Source organism: Pseudophryne corroboree, chromosome 1 (genome assembly GCF_028390025.1).
Source record: "Pseudophryne corroboree isolate aPseCor3 chromosome 1, aPseCor3.hap2, whole genome shotgun sequence".
Classification (NCBI taxonomy): Eukaryota; Metazoa; Chordata; class Amphibia; order Anura; family Myobatrachidae; genus Pseudophryne; species Pseudophryne corroboree.
The window spans coordinates 857,914,631-857,936,033 of record NC_086444.1 but is presented as its reverse complement, the minus strand read 5'-3'; the positions used below and the strand labels follow the sequence as shown (position 1 = coordinate 857,936,033).

At 44.6% G+C, this 21,403-nt stretch overlaps 1 pseudogene; it reads left to right on the top strand.

Moving 5' to 3' along the window:
• The first annotated feature begins 2,207 nt into the window (after positions 1–2,207).
• Positions 2,208–5,432, top strand: LOC135049974 (uncharacterized protein K02A2.6-like; annotated as a pseudogene).
• The last annotated feature ends 15,971 nt before the right edge of the window (positions 5,433–21,403 follow it).

The following is a 21,403-nucleotide window of genomic DNA, read 5'->3' as shown; positions in this document are numbered from 1 at the left end:
CCCCCCCCAGTGCCATATATGCCCCAGTGCCAGATATTCCCCCCAGTGCCATATATGCCCCAGTGCCAGATATTCCCCCCAGTGCCATATATGCCCCCAGTGCCAGATATTCCCCCCCAGTGCCATATATGCCCCAGTGCCAGATATTCCCCCCAGTGCCAGATATTCCCCCCCAGTGCCATATATGCCCCCAGTGCCAGATATTCCCCCCAGTGCCATATATGCCCCAGTGCCAGATATTCCCCCCAGTGCCATATATGCCCCAGTGCCAGATATTCCCCCCAGTGCCAGATATTCCCCCCCAGTGCCATATATGCCCCCAGTGCCAGATATTCCCCAGATATTTCCCCCCCCCCAGTGCCATATATGCCCCAGTGCCAGATATTCCCCCCAGTGCCAGATATTCCCCCCCAGTGCCATATATGCCCCCAGTGCCAGATATTCCCCCCCAGTGCCATATATGCCCCAGTGCCAGATATTCCCCCAGTGCCAGATATTCCCCCCAGTGCCAGATAGCCCCCCCCCCCGCTTTTTGGAGGGACACGGAGGGCACAGCTCACCTCTCCTGTGTCCCTCCTGCTGCATCATCTCCGGCGGCCGCGGGTCTAATAGGGGGAAGTGCCGGTTCGTGAGCCAATTAGAGCTCACGGACGGCACTTTCCCCTATTAGACAAGCGGCCGCCGGAGATGATGCAGCAGGAGGGACACAGGGAGGCGCGCTGTGCCCTCTGTGTCCCTCCAAAAAGCGGCGGAGGGAAGGAGACTGCAGACTGACATGCGGACGCTCGTCCACATGTCAGTCTGCTGTAAATCAGTGGCGCCCCCGCAGCCCCTCGTGCCCAAGCCACCGCGAGGGCTGCGGGGGCAGTAGTTACGCCACTGGAGGCACTTCATATCTCATGCCTCAAACCCTGAGAGGAAACCTACACAGGGCCGGTTCTAAGATTTGTGGCGCCCCGGGCAAAATATGGGGGCGTGGCTTCAATTGGGGGCGTGGTCAACGCGCTGAAAGAAAAAATAAAAATAAATAAAAAGTATACTTACCATCCCCGTTCCTGATCCAGACCCCATCCGCCGGCGGCGCCGCTCTTCTCCCCTCCTCTCTTCTCTTCAATCTATGGGAGAGACGTTATTACGTCTCTCCCATAGAACAGCATAGACACTAGAGGTCAATTATGACCCCTAGTGTCTGTGCCACTATGCTGTGCGGTGCGCGATGACGTCATCGCGCATCGCACAGCAAAGGTCCTCTAGACGAAGGGAAACTAGACCGTAGCGTCTAGTTTCCCTTCATGGAGAGGACCTTTGCTGTGCGGTGCGCGATGACGTCATCGCGCACCGCACAACTAAGGTCCTCTCAATGAAAAGAAACTAGATGCTACGCGTCTAGTTCCCTTCAAAGCGGGGGGGCACAGCAGGGCTGAGGGCACTGCGGGGGACACAGTGGCGGATCTTGCCCTGGTGCGGCGCCCTCCAGATGGCGCCGGCGCCCTCCGGAAGGCGGCGCCCCGGGCAAAAGTACCGCTTGCCCGTGGCAAGAACCGCCACTGAACCTACACTAAAGTTATGTTAAGGCTGGTACAATCTCACCACGCTGGTCCCCCTGCAGTCGGGTCATTCACATCACATGACTCTTGTAGTCCGCCTAAACAGAGACGCTTAATAGATCTCTCCGGATTGTGTTTCAAGTTAAAGACTTTCTTTTATTCAAGGTTCTATCGCCATCTAGTGGTGTGTTAATATACGGTCTGGACATTCCTGCACCCTCCTAGTTAAAAGGACATTTGGGATTTCTTTTGAGCTTTAGAGAGCGTTTATGCTAATTATGCAACTGATATGTGATAAAGGTTATCTTGATTATGCAAATGATATGTGATCACGTGTATGCTTGATGCAAATGTTATGTGATGCGCCGCAGTGTGCCTTCTGAAGCATGATTGACTCGCTAAACGACACGCGAGGTCATTAAAAGGTGGTTGTCCTTCTTGGTTAAATAAACGTGTTGTCACCGCCCATTTGCTTTTCCTTTTATCGGTGGGGTCCTCCTTGGGGTGATCATTCTTCTGCCACAGGCTCCTAAAGAAGAAAACGGGAGAAGTCCCAGAACCGCAGGCGTCGATTGAAGAAAGCAGGTACGATTGCACTCTCACACACAGGGGGCCTATTACAACTGTACTGGTACAGAAAAAGGGTTATGCAGCCTAGAAATGCACTCTATGACAGCAAAAGAGCGTCAAGTGATTTGGGTCACTTTGGAAGTAGCAGGTATTCACTTAAAAATGGAATTAGACACAGGCTCTGCTCTGTCAGTACTAAATGCAAGTGATTACAAAGACCTGTTTGCTGCTATTCCTTTAAAGAAAACATCCGTAACACTCCGCACATATACGGGTGAACTGGTGTCCCCATTGGGAAAAATAAAAGTTTATGTGAAATACAAAGGCAATACCCATAAGCTGTATTTGTACATACTTCCACATGGTGGACCGGCATTATTGGGCCGCGAATGGATAAGGAAAATCCAACTTGACTGGCATTCCATTCACAGGCTACAATCTACTGCATCTGATGTATCCAACAATGACGCAGCTATTAAGGAACTTTCTAAATTGTTAGCTGCCGCACAACCCATTTTCCAACCAGGGATAGGCACGTTAAAGGAAATTAAGGCCAGTATAGAGTTGGATCCACATGCCGTTCCAAAGTTTTGTAAAGCTCGCACAGTACCTTATGCCATCCGACCAGCGGTTGAGGAGGAACCACGGAAACTGGAAGACTCTGGTATACTCTCCCCAGTGAAATGGAGTGAATGGGCTACGCCCATAGTTCCGATAGTAAAGAAAGACAAAATGGGAAGTATCCGTATTTGCGGAGATTTCAAAATGACAATAAATCCAGTACTACGGACTGTGCAGTATCCTTTGCCTAAAATAGAGGACATCTTTGCAGCTCTCTCAGGGGGCGACCGCTTCTCCAAAATTGACCTAGCTCAAGCGTACTTGCAAATGGAAATTGAGGAGGCATCTAAGAAATATTTAACCATCAATACTCACAAAGGTTTATTACAATATAACCGTCTGGTGTTTGGACTTTCTTCTGCCCCAGCATTATGGCAGAGAGCAATGGATCAAGTCCTACAAGGAATACCAGGTACGCAATGTTACCTGGATGATATAATTGTAACAGGCAAAGATGATGTGGACCATTTAAATAATTTGGAAAAAGTATTAACCCGACTACAGGAATATGGAGTCAGAGTAAATAAAGATAAATGGGCATTTTTCCAAGAAAGCATTTCATATTGTGGACATGTGATTGATAGAGAAGGCCTGCACAAATCTAATGATAAAATTGAGGCAGTACTACAAGCACCCCAGCCACAGTCTGTGTCACAACTGAGATCTTACCTGGGCCCAGTTAATTATTATCACAAGTTCTTACCAAGCCTCTCCACAGTAATACACCCACTAAATGCCCTACTACAGAAAAATGCACGATGGAAGTGGACAAAAGACTGTGAGAAAGCATTCTCAGAAACAAAAAAGATTGATTACATCTGATAAAGTCCTTACTCATTTTGATCCGAAACTACCCATCAGGCTGGCGTGTGATGCGTCACCGTACGGCATTGGAGCAGTGTTATCACATCAACTGAGAGATGGTAGCGAGAAGCCAATAGCGATTGCTTCACGGTCTTTGACAGTGGCAGAGAAGAATTATGCGCAAATTGAGCGACAGGCCTTAAGTTTTGTATGGGGAGTGAAGAAATTTCATCAATTTTTGTATGGGCAAAGGTTTACATTAATTACGGATCATCAACCACTGGTATCAATTTTTAACCCCCACAAGGGAGTCCCAGCCATGACTGCAGCTCGGCTTCAACGTTGGTCATTATTCCTGGGTGCTCATACATATGACATCGAGTTTAAAGGAACAAAACTACATGGCAATGCTGATGGTCTATCGCGTTCTCCCTTGCCCCAAAGTGAGGAGGACAGTGATGGAAACCCCCTGGAAGTGTATCACAATATGTTGATGGAACAGCTACCTATTACCAATGCCACGATCAATCGGGAAACAAGGAAAGACCCGGTACTATCAAAAGTAATGGACTTAACTCTGAAAGGTTGGCCTAAACATGGCGATGCTCAATATTACGGGTTTTCGGGCAGGAGAGATCAGCTTTCTGTCTGTCAAGGAACTCTATTGTGTGGGTCACGAGTGGTAATACCACCTAAACTGCGAAACAGAGTTTTGGAAAATTTGCATGAGGGTCACCTAGGCACAGTAAAAATAAAGAATCTTGCTAGAAGCTATGTATGGTGGCCAGGAATCGATGGTCAAATTGAAACTTTGACAAAAGGGTGGGAAGGATGTCAAAGAGTTCAAAATGCACCACCTTTAGCCCCGTTACACCCCTGGGAATGGCCTTCATCTCCATGGCAGCGGGTACATATTGACTTTGCTGGTCCATTCATGGATTGTATGTTTCTTATTGCAGTGGACGCTCATTCAAAATGGCCAGAGTAATAAAGATGAAATCCACTACTTCTGAGAAAACAATTGCTGTGCTGCGAACCATCTTTGCTAGAAATGGTCTACCGGAGCAAGTGTGCAGTGACAATGGGCCACAGTTTGTGTCCATCGAATTCAAAAAGTTCATGCAAGACAATGGAATTAAACATTTTACATCAGCTTCACACCATCCAGCCACTAACTGTTTGGCTGAGAGATTTGTTCAAACATTCAAAAAAGCTATCAAGTCCATGCACCATGAACATCTACCTTTGCAACACAAGATTGACAACTTCTTGTTTATATATCGTAGGACTGAGCACTCCACTACCGGTCAGCCTCCTGCGGTGCTATTTATGCAACGGAACTTACGGTCTCAAGGGGACTTGATAAAACCGGATGTAAAGCGGAAGGTACATAACAAACAGTTTCAATCACTTTATCAGAAACCTACTCGGTTCTTCCACATTGGCCAAGAGGTTCTGGTCTGTGATTATAGAGGAGACAAATGGCAACCGGGAATAGTTTCTTCCAAATCCGGCCCTCTGATGTACGTGATTGAAGTTGGAGGAGAATTGTGGCGTCGCCACATTGATCAAATCATTGAGGCTGGGAGGCAAACTGACTGTACATCGACAGTTGGACATAGTCAAGCCAGTGATGTGGGGGTTTATGTATACCCCTCTGGAACTGATACAGAGACTGTTACTGACACTGTGGAGGAAATGTACCCCTCTGGGTCAGATACAGAGACTGTTCCCAAACCTGCTATGGAGTCACCTGAGCATGAGGTTCCCTTAGTAACAACTGATCCTGAACCTTCTAGTGTGATTTCTGTGGAGCAGCCAGTCACTCTGGGAGTTAAACATCGGTATCCAGACAGAGTTTGTAAGGCACCTCAAAGGCTTGATTTGTAGCCTTCTGGGGTAACGTATACATTGCTTAGTGCTAACATTTTCATGTCTGCGTTTATCTAAGTTGGGAGGAGTGTGGTATATATAGTTCCCATTGCTGTATATGTGTTCTGGTGGAAGGTTACAATGGATCTTATTTTGTATGTGTATTAGTTGGTGTATGAATCTATTTCTGTGTTCTTTAGTTTCCTGTAGTTCTCCAGCAAAGAAGCATGCAACAATCCCTGTGTCCTGGTTACATTAAATACTCTTATTGAAATATAAGTAACAGATTTAACAAGACTGACCCTGACCCACCAGCTATTGTCATTGTCACACAACATAGTTGGAGTCCTGCCAATTCACTGTGGGCTCCGGCCTCTGTAGACCAGCTGAGAGCACTATCTATATAATTATGTAAGTTGTGTGTGTTTATACACACACACACACACACACACACACACACACACACACACACACACACACACACACACACATATACACACACCATATTTGTTTTCCATTTTTGTTTTTAAGGGGGGGGGGGGGCACCAAACTCCAACTTGCCTCTGTGCGAATGGGATGAACGTATGCCCCTGAATTGGGGCAATTTTGCATATTGCATTTTGTGTAATAAAATCGGCATTGTATGGGGTTCACCCCTAGGCGTATCTATAATGGCTGCAAGATTTACAGTACACATGGGTCCAAGGGGGCCCACACCACACACCCTGCACCCTTATGATTATACTTACACCTCCAGATTCCTGTGGTGGCAGCCAGCACTGCAGACATAAATCATTAGGATAATTACTGCCACGCCCATTTTCCCAGTGATTTGTTCATGTGCAATGGAGATGTCCACGGGAACAAGGTGTGGGCGCTATGTTCCCAGAGACCTGCGCATGCGCAGTAGACTCTGGCATAAAGCCAGAGAGGAGGGAGCCCATCCGGACCCTGCACACGGGCCCTCTCCTTTATTAAAATGCCCCTGGACAGAGCCGTAACTAGACATTTTGGTGCCCTATGCCAGAAAGAGAATTGGTGTCCCTCCTTTCATATTTAAAATAGGGACAGTGCACTGAGAATGCGCACTGCAAAAATATAGGGGCATGGCTTCACAGGGAAGGGGCGTGGCCACGGAATAGTACCATTTTATATTATACCTCACAGTAGTGTTAGTTATTCAAATTACACTGTACTTAACCACTAAACTGACGATTTATTTTGCCGAAAACTGCTCCGAAATTGTCCTTTTTTTTTTTAAATTAGTGAATTAGGTGAAGAACACGAATTTAACCCAATCCCAAATGATGTTAGTAAAAAAAAAAAAGACAATTTTTCCCCCAATTTTCCCCTCCAAACATCGAAACATCGGGAACATTGCGGCTTTCATTTTGATCGGCAGCATGGAAATCAGTGGGGGAGAGTACAGGGAGGCAGAGGGACCTTCCGGTCCCTCTGACAGCAGCAGCGGAGGGAAGTTTATCTTCCCTGCCGCTGCTAACACTCTCTTACTGGTCGCATCCTGTGCGACCAGGTCAGATAGAGCACTTGCAGGCATGGTCGCATCTGATGCGACCATGCCAAGCAACTGGTTAAGGAGCCCCTTATACACGTTACACTGCACAGTAAGAGCCTCTTATACACGTTTCACCGCACAGCAATTTTCTCTCTGGCACAAAGCACCAAAAAGTCTAGTTACGGCTCTGTGACACATATACCTAATGGATTTCTATGATAATCTTCAAGATGACAGTAACATTTCTGGAAGGTCTCACTCCATTACTATGGGGAGAGATTTAAAATGTGCACAGATCTCATTATAGAATTTTAGAGCACATGGGAAAAAAAATAATTAGAAGAGAATATGCATATTTATCTTCATCCCATTTGTGCCACTCCATAATATTATGTGAAGCATGTGAATCACCTCGGCAACCCATAAGTGAGGGTCTAACGTTTTTTGCTATTTCCTTTGCCACACAGTAACAAGACAGACTACTGCCACCCCCTAGTGCCAAAAATGAATACTGATTTGGAAGCATTAATGCAGAAGATTTAAAATACAGCTACTACCAAAATAAATTAATATGTACCAGAAATGAACACTACATTATATAAATAACTATATACTACTAGTTAGATACAAGATACAATGCTGGAGGGACATCATTACAATAATATTCATCATAAATTGTGTTTTTAGAATGGTACAGTACCCACTACTGTAAATTATAAAATATTTAAAGTCCCCCCATAATGTTATCCAAAAATGTGTGGATATACACCAGCATCCTGGTGCTCAATGAAAATATATTTATTAACAGTTCCTTATATAGCGCAGCATATTCCATTGCGCTTTACAATTAGAACAACAGTAACAAAAGAAAACTGGGTAAAAACAGACAGACATAGAGGAAGGAAGCAGGGGTGTATCTTCCTATTGGCCAGGATGGCACTCGCCAGGGGCGCCAGCCGAGAAGGGGTACTGCCCAGAGGTGCCACCTGCGGGCAGTAGGTAGATTTGCTTTTAGAGGCAGCAGCTATCCCCCCACCCCCGTGTAGTTCCTCACCAGCAGGGATGCCCAGTAATGATCACAGTATGCAGCAGCGGCTGCTGAGGGGTGTAGTTTATGTAGAGTTTCTTGTCTGTATTGTGGTGCGGTGCTGGACCCCGGCACCAATTACAGTGGCTGCTGCTGCATTCTTTGATCATTAATGGGCATCCCTGATGTTGAGGAACTACACAGGGGTGGGGGGATAGCTGTCGCCTCTAAAAGTGAATCTACCTAAAAGTACTGCCTTTAATAGTAAAATCAACATGGGGGCATATGTGTGTCTGGCACTGTGGGGGCATACGTGTCTCTGGCACTGTGAGGGCATACGTGTCTCTGACACTGTGGGGGCATACGTGTATCTGGCACTGTGGGGGCATTTGAGTGTCTGACACTGTGGGTGCATTTGAGTGTCTGGCACTGTGGGGGCATACGAGTGTCTGGCTTTGTAGGAGCATATGCGTGTCTGGATTGGTGGGGGCATATGTGTCTCTGGCACTGTGGGGGCATATGTATATCTGACACTATACTCAGAGTGTATACTCAGATGTGTATCTGGCACTGCACTACTGGGGTCATTATGTGTAACTGGCACTATACTGGGGACATTATGTGTAAGGAGAACTACGGTGTGTATTGTGTGTAAGGCTGCTAATTGTGTGTGTGTGTGTGTGTGTGTGTGTGTGTGTGTGTGTGTGCGTGCGTGCATGTGTAGGGGGTGTGATTATATATTTATAGTTTGATATCATAATATAAAATCGTGAGGCCACGCCCACTTTCCCAGGAGCGTGCACGCCTTCCCATAGATATATATGGGCACTACTGTGTGGCATAATGTGTATAAGGGGTACTACTGTGTAGCATAACGTGAATAATGTACATTACTGTGCTGTGTAATGTGAGTAAGGCACACTACTGTGGTGTCATTTGAATTGGGGTACTATTGAGTTGCCACGCCCTTCCCTATTTCAAATATGGGGGGGGCACCAGTCCTTTACTTTGCCAGGGGCGCTCGGACCCCTAAATACACCCCTAGTAGAAAGGCCCTGCTCGCAACCTTATAATCTATAGGGAAATAGGCATTGATACACAAGGATAGATGCTACTTATTGCATAATGGTTGCAGACAGAAGTAGTAATTTCACGATAAAATAATACCCCACAAGCACAAAAATGTACACAGCACTGATACGGCATTGGTCTCAATATATATTATTTTAGTATTTCATTGTGTTACTGGCTTTTTCAGAAATATGAATCAGTAGAGAACTGTCTTGAGAACAGGGTTGGACTGGCCCACCGGGGTACAGGGGAAACCACCGGTGGGCCCCACTACCTGGGGGCCCTATCTCCTCCTCTAGGGATCAAGTTCCAGACTATGCACATGAATTATACATTATATACTGCACAGAACATATTTTCTGTAGTGCATTGCTGGATTTATTCTGGTACATTATTATGCATGCACTAGCAGTATTTACTATATACAGTATATTTATCAAGGAGATCAGCTTATGCACTCTCTAATGGTTAGGCAATCCAATGGGCCACACTCTTGAGACTGGCCACACCCCTAAACATAGGCCCTTACTACTCCATTCCCCCGATGGGCCCATCATGCCCCAGTCCGACACTGCTTGAGAATCAATAATTTATTTGAAAATGGAGTAAAACGGTGTTACCGATGTCAGGTGATGTCATAACAGCATCAATATCTGCAGCTCATGTAGAAGACCAGCAATATAGTAGCATGTGGTGAACAAAGGATTAGTTGTTATGTAGATATAAAACTCTTATGTTGGGTATACACGAGCAGGCAAAATGCCTGTTAGACCTGTTAGACCGACAGGCATTTTATCACCACTGCAGATATCCGGGACGTACACTGTGAGATCTCTTACGGTGTATGTCATATCCCATGAAGGAAGGAATGGTGATGAAGGAACAGGTGAAATGTCTGTCGGTCGGCCGCAGTAGGGCAGTTACTACCTGATGCGGCTGACCGGACACTTAGAAAATATTGCATCGGAGGGACATGGTGGACGATCCAGCAAGCCCGACCGATTGATATGCTGATTGGTCACCCGCATACATGCTGCAATTATCTGGGTGATCCGCCAGTATAGGGCATGTTGGCCAGATAATCATAGCGTGTATACCTAGCATAAGCTGTAGAAGATAATTTAGATCAATGCCCAAGTACTAATAACAAATTAATGTCCAAGGCAGAGTATATGAAGGTTAGTTGTTAGTAATAACTATAATTACAAGGTTTTATTATGGACGTGACCTGTCCATTAAAGTGCATTAGTTACTTTCTATCTAGTTGCATATCGGAATGTTCTCTTGTAAATCGATGTAATACATCAGAAAGATGTAAGCCTGTCAGCTGGTCCAGCAGCATATAACGACCCGCTACAAGGTAGATAATAAAAGGCTCCTTTTACTAATTGGAGTTATACAAACTGTTCCCAAGGCAGGCGGTTCCTACCTGTATTCTTGAAGTGGGCTGCAGCTGCACACCCGCCTGAGCAGCACCATCAGTGAAGTTTAGGGGAAGAAAAAGAAAACAAGGCTTGCACATGTGCACAATCTTCTGAAATCTAGTGGCAGCTTTGGCTGCAGCCTCTAGAAGTACATTACAGCTGGTGGGACTTGCGCATGAGCACCACTACCCCCCTTTCCCCCCATGGCTTTTAGAAGCAGTAGATTTGGCAGAAAGGCAGAGGAGTGGCTACACATTGGAAGCACCATCTGCCAATTGATACTGCCTGTCCAGCATGGGATAAGCAGATAGGGGGTCATTCCGAGTTGTTCGCTCATTATTTTTTTTTTGCAATGGAGCGATTAGTCGCTAATGCGCATGCGCAATGTCCGCAGTGCGACTGCGCCAAGTAAATTTGCTATGCAGTTAGGTATTTTACTCACGGCATTACGAGGTTTTTTTCTTCGTTCTGGTGATTGTAATGTGATTGACAGGAAGTGGGTGTTTCTGGGCGGAAACTGGCCGTTTTATGGGTGTGTGCGAAAAAACGCTACCGTTTCTGGGAAAAACGCGGGAGTGGCTGGAGAAACGGAGGAGTGTCTGGGCGAACGCTGGGTGTGTTTGTGACGTCAAACCAGGAACGAAACTGACTGAACTGATCGCAGATGCCGAGTAAGTCTGGAGCTACTCAGAAACTGCTAAGAAGTGTCTATTCGCAATTCTGCTAATCTTTCGTTCGCAATTTTGATAAGCTAAGATTCACTCCCAGTAGGCGGCGGCTTAGCATGTGCAAAGCTGCTAAAAGCAGCTTGCGAGCGAACAACTCGGAATGACCCCCATAGTGTTTACAATGGGAACCCACTGCAACTACTGGGGGCTCACTGGTGGTGTTGGATTTTAACATGGGAAGTTGCAGCCTTTAGGTAAAATCTGCCACTGGGTGGGACAGTATAGATTTCAGTGAACTGTCCTTCTATCTAGGCTTTTGACACATGTATCCCATCACCTAAACAATGGGAGCAAAGGTTGTAAACATCCCATTAACCTACTGTACCAGTATGGCAGGTTTTGAACTGTGGGCGAAAAGTAAAGCTCCTGGAGGGAACTCAAACAAACATGGATAAAGAATACAAACTTCAGATTGGTCAGAACTGAACTCATGGCACCAGCACTGTTGCCATCGGCTACAGCCTAGGCTGTGAGTGGAAATATTGGGCGCTATAGAGGCTGACCTCTAATATTGTCTTTAACACAACAAAACACTTGGGGCGGACTAATGGTAATGTCACAATATACATTCCATTCAGAAACTCTCTATAGTGGCTATATTAGGCTCTTTGGCTGACCAATCAAACATACTGAGAGGTGACCGGAAATTTCTATCAATTTTGGCAGCTGTAAGTAGAAAATCAATGCTACAACAGGGGATACAGTGTACACCCCCCCATCATTAGAAATGTTAATATTAAGGCTATTAGTTCTTTTCAAAATGGACTGGCTTGAAACACCACAAAATAAAGAATTCTTAACATTAACATTACCATTTGTCTAATGTTTGGTGAAATGTGTCTAAACTCTTCCATTTAATACTAATAAAAAATGTTTTGACTATACCTCCTAGTGTGCCACAAAGCAACTAACTGGTCCAAGTCCCGTATCTGAGTAAGTCCATTTACCTAGCTATGAGGTGTCCCAGCGCGTGATTGCCACTCCCTCATACTGTCATACTGCACAGCCTCACATTCTTTAGCTGCTCTATTCCATGGATTAGGGATAGACATAGGTGGGTTATCCATCGATGGTCACCATCAATGGTACCGTTGATTGATAACCTTCATGGTGTAAAACCATCTGTAACGGAACCATCAATGGTTTTACCCACCAATGGTCACCCATGCATTAAATGTGGTAAATGAGTGTTAAATCCCTACCATGGATGGCTCTCTGTCTCCTCATGAAAACGAGTGAGCTGTTATTAATATTCCTGTTATTCTAGCTTTTGTTTATGTACTGTTGAAGTTCTTGTTTTACAGCAATGCCTATATGACTTTCTTCTTGCCTTGATTCACTGCAATGAACTGATAATTTTCTGTGGTTTAGTCTCACGGATACTGACATAAGGTTATATGTTATAAAGTTATATGTGTAGCTAGAATAAGGAAAGTATTTTCTATATCCCTTTCACACATATCCCTTTCTACCCGGTAATATGTCGGGTCTACCTGGGTTGTTTTCTGTGTGAAAGGGTCAACCTGGGTTGAAATTCCCGAGACTTTGACCTAAGAATTTATCAGGGTCGGAGAGCCTGGAATTTCAACCCGGGTTGACCCTTTCACACTGACGAAATACCCGTGTTGATGCGCAAATTACTAGGTAGAACTGCTTCACCCGGTAATTTGCTTCCCTGTGTGAAAGGGGGGGGGGGGGGATCAGACTGTGTCCGGAAAAGCAACCTGGCACTGAAATGCCGGGTAATTTCAGACGTTTCTGTCTGACAGGGGGTATAAAAAAATAATAAATGGCTTCAAATTGGACTTTCCGAATTCTGGTGAGCCAACACATACTTTTTCCTGAGCCTGGTCACAGATTTACCAACCAGACTGCACCTCAACATAGCAGTGATTGTTATTGCGAACTTGCTATCTGTTCTATTTGTCAGCATTCTTGAAACAGTTTCCAGTGCACAAAGCCTAAAATGTGAAGTTAGCGTGCCGCAGCAGAAATGGTGGACAAATGTGAACAGCACCGGTAGAATGGCATTATTTTTTAACTCCTTTAGGGGAAATAATTAAACCCTGGAGATTAATCAAGTGGAAAGCAATAACATACCTCCCAACTTTCTGGAGGAAGGAAGCGGGACTCCGGCGCAGCTCCAGGGTAATGCTGTGATTCCCCCGCCCCCCGCCCCCCACCGCGGGACTGTCCCGCGACAATCGGGAGAGTTGGGAGGTATGCGATGAAGTATATTATATATAACAGGTTGTGTTTGAAAAATGAAAGTTAGGAGCTAATTGGTTGGTAGTTTATCTCTCTTTACTTTTATTACTATTCAAGGCTTAACACAGTGATTTTCAACCTTTATTTACTCGCGGCACACCGAACAATATTTTAAAATTGCCAAGGCACACCGTAAGTTCCCCACAGTAAAAAAAAAATCCACACATACATTGGCCTACACAGAAAAAACAATCACATTGCTCCCCACATAAATCATGTTGCTCAATACATAAATCCTATTGTTCCCCACATAAATCAATTACATTGCTCCCCACATAAATCATGTTGCTCACACATAAATCAATCAATCACATTTCTCCCCACATAAGACCTATTGCTCCCTACATGAATTATTCACATATTTACCCCCATAAATCCTTATTTTTCCCACATAAATCCTATTGTTCCCCACAGGAGAAATAAAATAACAAATATTAGCCCCTACCGGTCAGCTGTCCTCCCTGTCCCTCAGTGACGGGAGTAGTTCATAGCGGAGTGCTGCAAATACTGAGTAGCCGGCGGTCAGGCAGGTGTGGATGTGGGTGGGCAAGGAAAGCTGTGTATGCAGGCAGGAACTGGAAGATGTGTATGCAGGCGGGTGGGCTAGCTGGGTGGTGAGAGGCAGCGGCCGTGACCTATGATATCACACCGCTGTGTCTTCAAGGCATAGGTCACGGCCGGAGCACGACTTATCCTCTAAGAAGAGCCCAGGCCAACAGTTCACTCTGAAGGTGCAGGAAGCTGCTCTGGCTCCGCGGCACACCTTGCAACTGGTCGCAGCACACTAGTGTGCCACGGCACACTGGTTGAAAAAGCCTGGCTTAACACATCTGGCCCTTATTGTTTTACATGCCCCTTAAACCACTGGTTTCCTACATGCCAGTTCCAGCCTTTAGCTTCTGTGAGTATTTGCATGCACAATATAAATAGTCTTCAATAAAAGACTGAAATGCTATAATATTCAGGCGCAATCAAATAATCTTTTAAATAATTATAATAGAGATAAAAATATGTCTTAGAGATGTCTTAGAATGCTACACCGCAGCTCCTAATAAGTACATCTGAAATACTCTAGAACCAAGTAATTCTAAAAGATACAAAATATCTTTAAAAGAGTGCAATATATCAACCTAATAAACAATGGTTTCAGTCAAAAATTAACAAAGTACATATAGGGGTATATTCAATTGAAGTCGAAACTGCCGTCTTGTCGGAAAGATGGCAGTTTTCGACTTTTTCAGGTCGGAAGGGGTTCCGACCTATTCAATCCCCAGCTTTTTTATCTGACAAGTTGGGGAATTAGACTTGTCGGAAAGCACGTGGATCGGCGGAATAACTGCCGATCCGCGTGCTTCTGTCGGAAACGGGCCAAATCCAACAGCTTTTGGCCCCCTTTCCGACAATCTCAATCCGACTTTAAAAAAAGTTGGATGGAGATGAGGGTGCTGAGAGCAGCGGGGAGACGGGGGAGAGCAGCGGCTACAGCAGCGTACCCCGAGGTCCCGCTTGCTGGAGCCGGGTGGATGCTGCTGTGAGGTCTGGCAGCAGTGCCTTATCCTCTGGCTACGCTGCTGTAGCCGCTGCTCTCCCCCGTCTCCCCGCTGCTCTCCCCTGTCTCCCCGCTGCTTTCCCCCGTCTCTCCGCTGCTCTCCCCCTCTCAACACCTTCATCTCAATCCTACTTTTCTTAAATTCGGATTGAGATGGTCATTAAATAGGTCCTGTCGGATCCATTCTGACAATTCATGTCGGAATGGATCCGACGTTAATTAAATATATCCCATAAAATCACATCTATCTATCTATCTATCTATCTATCTATCTATCTATCTATCTATCTATCTATCTATCTATCTATCTATCTATCTATCGAGAGAAAACAGAGCCGGCACTCCACTGCTGTACAATAGTAACTTGCGCCCGGTGCCCACCAGGTGTATTAGGCCAGGGCCGAAACTAGGATTTTTGTCCACCCGGGGCAAGGTAGTCATTTGACACCCCCCCGCAAAAAAAATAAAATAATTCTTTTACAATAAATAAATAAAAATAATAAAAAATTTTTTTTTTCAAATAAATAAATAAATGAATAAAAATATTATTTATATATATATATATATATATATCTCTTTCAGAACTTTTTTACCTGAAAAATTGCCTTTTCTAACATAAATTTCATATCCAGGAAAAAGTGTCCCCATTTTACACAGTACGACAGGCAAGTGTCCCCATTCCCCATTTTACACATTGCGGCAGACAGGTGACCCCATTTTACACATTGCGGCAGACAGGTGTCCCCATTTTACACATTGCGGCAGGCACGTGTCCCCATTTTACACAGTACGCTGGCAAGTGTCCCCATTTTACACATTGCGGCAGGAAAAAGTGTCCCCATTTTACACATTGCGGCAGGAAAAAGTGTCCCCATTTTACACATTGCGGCAGGCACAGGTCGCCATTTTACACAGTACGCTGGCAAGTGTCCCCATTTTACACATTGCGGCAGGAAACAGTGTCCCCATTTTACACATTGCGGCAGGAAAAAGTGTCCCCATTTTACACATTGCGGCAGGCACAGGTCGCCATTTTACACAGTACGCTGGCAAGTGTCCCCATTTTACACATTGCGGCAGGAAACAGTGTCCCCATTTTACACACTGCGGCAGGAAAAAGTGTCCCCATATTACACACTGCGGCAGGAAAAAGTGTCCCCATTTTACACATTGCGGCAGGAAAAAGTGTCCCCATTTTACAGATTGCGGCAGGTGTTTGTGTAATACATCTGAAACAGCAGGCACAGGTCCCCATTTTACACATTGCGGCAGGTGGTGGTGGAGGGAGAGAGAGAGAGAGAGAGAGAGGAAGGGAGAGGGGCTGACTTACATTTGAAGCGGTTCTCGCCGCTCTTCAGCCGCCTCTCCCTCCTCGTCTGCGCGGCTCCCCCTTCTCCTTCCTCCGGCGGGGTTTCGTGGAATGACGCGTTTGCGCCGTGACGTCACGACGCAATCGCGTCATTCCGCGAAACCCCACCCCCCGAGCTGGGCACTCGGGAGAAGGGGGTTTCAAAGTCTAAAAGTGCCGCGGCGGGTGTTAGGGGGTCTCGGCGCCCCCTCCAATCCGGCGCCCAGGTCGCCTGCCCCCCTAGCCCCCCCCTAGTTTCGGCCCTGATTAGGCCCAACCAGTCAATTACCAAATATATTGCAGAAAGGCGGCACTCACGGTGGCTGTTAAAGAATCACACGGACCCCAGCAGATTCATCAATGTTTCAATCTGCCGAAAATGTGCAATAAGATTGCGTGTGTGTGTGTGTGTGTGTGTGTGTGTGTGTAGCTTACAAGGAACGCACTCACCAGACTTCTCCAAAATGAAAAAATGTCCTTTTATTCAAACCTCACATAATTACAGGGTCACGGTCAACGTTTCGGTTCCTACCAGAACCTTTCTCAAGACCAAAGCTTCAGGCTGCCATCTCCCCTGCACAGACCTTACATTGTGGAACTGTAAGTACCATAGGAATAATCACTCCCACCAATTAACCTATTAGTGAATTAATGACCAAAGAATATACTTTATACACAAAACTGCATTAGAGGGCTCAGGAACACTGGGTAGCCATTGGCCAGTGTCAAGCATTCACCTACCATGCCTATTCCCGTGCGGGTAATCAAAATAAGCCACTAGACACACATAATCGGTGGTGAAATGCACGCCACCGCCGTGGAACGCACATCGCTTCCTGTCTGTTGCCGCGCACTTCCAGTATCGCGTATCCTAGCAACAGGCAGGTGGGCACCGTATGTTAGCACTCTTAAACACCGCACAGCCACAGATACCCAGACAGACACCCCACTACCTATCTATATGCACACGCAATGCCTTCATTGTGTCAGTTAATCAGTCAAATCTTATTGGTAGATATCATTACTAGTAGAAGCCGTGTCTTTTGCTGTTGCCTGGTAATCAGCGTCACTTCCGGCATTACAGAATCAAGCAGCATTAGGTGTTGCCTAGCAACCGGGCTGTATCCCTCGTATATCAGATCACTTTCCTACACTGGATGTTCTCATGCAGAAAATTATAATCACCATAGTCCAATTTAGAAATGTGCTATATATCATGCGCACAGCGTCTATTCACCGCTGCAGCGGGACAGTCCCCCAAAAAACGGGACTGTCCCGCGAAAATTGGGACAGTTGGGAGGTATGCCTGCACTGTTAAAAAATAATTCAGGAAAAAATTAACCCGATAAAGATTGAAAAAGTAGCCAAACCGAGCAAATCAAATATCACAAAAACATGTGCAACGGGTTCTGTTCGTTAAGACCTTTTGGCGACATGTATCCAAGAAAGTGAATCCAATAGGCCTCACGTTTTAAAAGGAGTCTATCCCTATCGCCACCCCTAGGTGAAGGAGGAATCCAATCAGTCATCATGCACCCTCAATAGCGCTAAACAAAGATCTATGAAAGTTCACAATATGGATCTCAAGTAGAACGATGTCCTATCGGATTCAACTGTCCTTCTGTATGATGGCCCTCATTCCGAGTTGATCGCTAGCTGCTTTCGTTCGCAGTGCAGCGATCAGGCCAAAAAAACTGCAATTCTGCGCATGCTTATGGGGCGCATTGCGCACGTGCGTCGTACTTTCACAAAAGCCGATGCAGTTTTACCCAAGCTCTAGCGACGCTTTTCAGTCGCACTGCTGGCCGCAGAGTGATTGACAAGAAGTGGGTGTTTCTGGAAGGTAACTGACCGTTTTCGGGGAGTGTACGTGAAAAAACGCAGGTGTGACAGATAAAAACGCAGGAGTGGCTGGGAAAACATAGGCCTGGCTGACCAAACGCAGGGCGTGTTCATGACGTCAAAACAGGAACTAAATAGTCTGAAGTGATCGCAAGCTAGGAGTAGGTCTCGAGCTACTCAGAAACTGCACAATCTTTTTTTGTAGCAGCGCTGTGAACCTTTAGTTCGCACTTCTGCTAAGCTAAGATACACTCCCAGAGGGCGGCGGCTTAGCGTTTGCACGGCTGCTAAAAGCAGCTAGCGAGCGAACAACTCGGAGTGAGGGCCAATGTACGTACCGTACTCACATGTACGATGCGTGAGATGACTCCATAAAGGTATCTTTTCTTACGATGGTCGTGTTGAGATCGTAGTAGGGGATTTCTTCACCAGGGATATTCCTCGTATGGTACCCACCAAAAGAGGGAAGGGAAAAGGATGGAAACAAATGGTGTAGTATGTTCAATACATCCGTGTCCCCCAACAAGATACTATCAATGGGTGAATTGGAGTTCACCTTCCACAAATATGAATTCTAAAAGTATAATAAAAGAAACACAAAAAAACATAGTGTATTCCAAATTATTTGATTGATGGATCTTTATTACTTCTTGGTCTCACTCACATGATAGAATTGTTTAATTCGCATGTAGAAATCCATAAGCGTGATGAATCAACTTCATAAACTTGCACAAAGCATAAAATCCAATTGGCACATAGAAAAGAGAAATAAAAAATAGTGCAATCCTGTCTGTGTATATTTAAAAGGATAATTTAATAAAAACCACTCACAAAACACAGACTTGAAAATAGCATAAAACAAGGAAGAAATTGCATGGACATCAGGGCAAGAGGAAAGCAGCCACCAGCAGCATGGATTATAGTCACCGCAAGTCCCGGTTCACTCGAGGTGTCCCCACGCCGTCAGGTCCGTTCTCCAAGGTTCCAGTCAGTCCAGCACACAAGAGTCCCCAGCTTAAGCGCTTTCAGATAATGTATCCTTCTTCAGAAGCGTAGGGGACAAACGCTTTAGCCTGCTTTAAATAGTGTCTCAATTTTGATGACTGATAACAGCTGTTCGGAGAATCCTCCCTCGGAACAGATCCGTGTTACAGGAAGTGACGTATGCGTTTCACCGGGCGGAAGTCGCGTCACCGGAAGTGACGTATGCGGAACCCGGCTCATGCAATATGCGTTCCATTCCAGCCCGTTTTCATACATAGCTCGTTTCCAATACATTGCTCCACCCAGAGGTCCGTCAATCACCCAAAATATAAGACAAATACAGCAGGAGTGACTTATAACATTACAAATTCAATATAAAAAACTTTACAGCTTCAATATAAAACTTTTTAAGAAAAGTATAAAAAGACTTTATGAAGTTGATTCATCACGCTTATGGATTTCTACATGCGAATTAAACAATTCTATCATGTGAGTGAGACCAAGAAGTAATAAAGATCCATCAATCAAATAATTTGGAATACACTATGTTTTTGTGTTTCTTTTATTATACTTTTAGAATTCATATTTGTGGAAGGTGAACTCCAATTCACCCATTTTCCTCCGGTTGTGAGAATATTTTGTGTAAGCATCTCTGTGTGTCTATAGAAGTGACAAGTTGCGCAATCTCTTCCTCACGTTTTTCTTTTGGTGTATGTTCTTGAGGTGAAACCACGGTGAAGGTTTCTTTGTGTGGGACGAGAGGCTTGTTAAAAGCGCAAGAAAGATCTCTTTTCTTTTTCTGCTAGTCTATTTTTCACCTTGATCCAGTATTGCTGCTATTATGTTCACGTTTAGAGACAACAGAAGAGATCTCTTTGATGAATTATTTGTTGAGGATGATTTAGACACCAATTTATGTGATGAGGATTTATCATCAATCCTACACAAATTAGATACAGCCTTGATTAAAGAAAATCGGCTGTGGTGGGAAATAAACACACTTGAACGTTATCAGATGGAAAAATTAATCCCCAAAGGTTTAAAAGTAATTAAGAATCCAACCTTTAATGTTCAAAATGAGGAATTTAAACAAGAATGGGATTCCATTTGAGATAATTGTTCCCACAAATTAATAGATCTCATATTAAGAGAGAGAAAAAAAGACCTACAGGTCTTGAACAATGAAATTTCTGGTCTTAGAACCACCTTAGACCCTTGTTTGGATTTAGAAGATGTAAAAGAAGCAGAAATAGAGATAGTGCGAAAATTAAATAAAGAAACAAGGGAGATTAAGGAAAGAAAGAAAAGAAAATATCTTAGGGATAAAAACCAAATTAACAATCCCAAAGACAACAACATTACACCTATTAAAACCAATCCCAAATCAAATAAATATAGGAGGAACAGTTATAGGGAACCTGTTTCGGATAGACAAGATGAATGGCAAAAAGTGAGATATAGAGGGGGGAAAAGGATCAATAATTCAAATAGAATATGGAGGAGAGATACACAGAATAATTCTAGAGAAAATTATAGGAGAACAAATTTTAGAAGGATGGATAGAAGGGAAGAAGATTTCTATCAAAGGGAGAGAGATGAGTTTGAATGTCCGGAGGTTGACACCCCGTATGATAGATGGAATCAAAGGGGAGCAAAACCACAGAGAACACGTTTTTTAGACAGGGGCCCAATGAGAAGGAGGGTGTCTTAGAGAAAATGAAACCCGCAGGTCCCCCAAATATTAAGAAAAGGAGAAAAAGGGGGAAGAGAGGAGGTCTGAAAAAGAACAAGAAAAAACCTATTAGAGAGAAAGTTAATACTCCCAAGGTTAATACTGTAAAGATATTTAATTTAAGTAAGAAAGTTCTTACAACAGATGAGATAAAAGTACTTACTAGGGGACTGAAGTTTGCACCCACTAGCCAGTTAGAGCCTTTCGAATTTTACGTGGATTTACAGAAGTTTATACGTAAACTTACTTTGAGGAGATTCTTTGTCGGTAAAAATAGTGGTGATTTGGGCAGTATGGAAGCTCAATCTGGTTCTCAATTTAAACCCAAATCCTCTTTCAATCCGACATTTGCGAAAGGTAGCTTTATAGACTGCTACAGCAAACTTGTTTTGGATGATGTGGAACAGACGTTGAGAAAAAAACGTAGGAAATGTAATTTAACTAAAAAAGAATGGTCCGCTCTAAAATCTCTTAGAAGTGATGACAGTATTATAATAAAA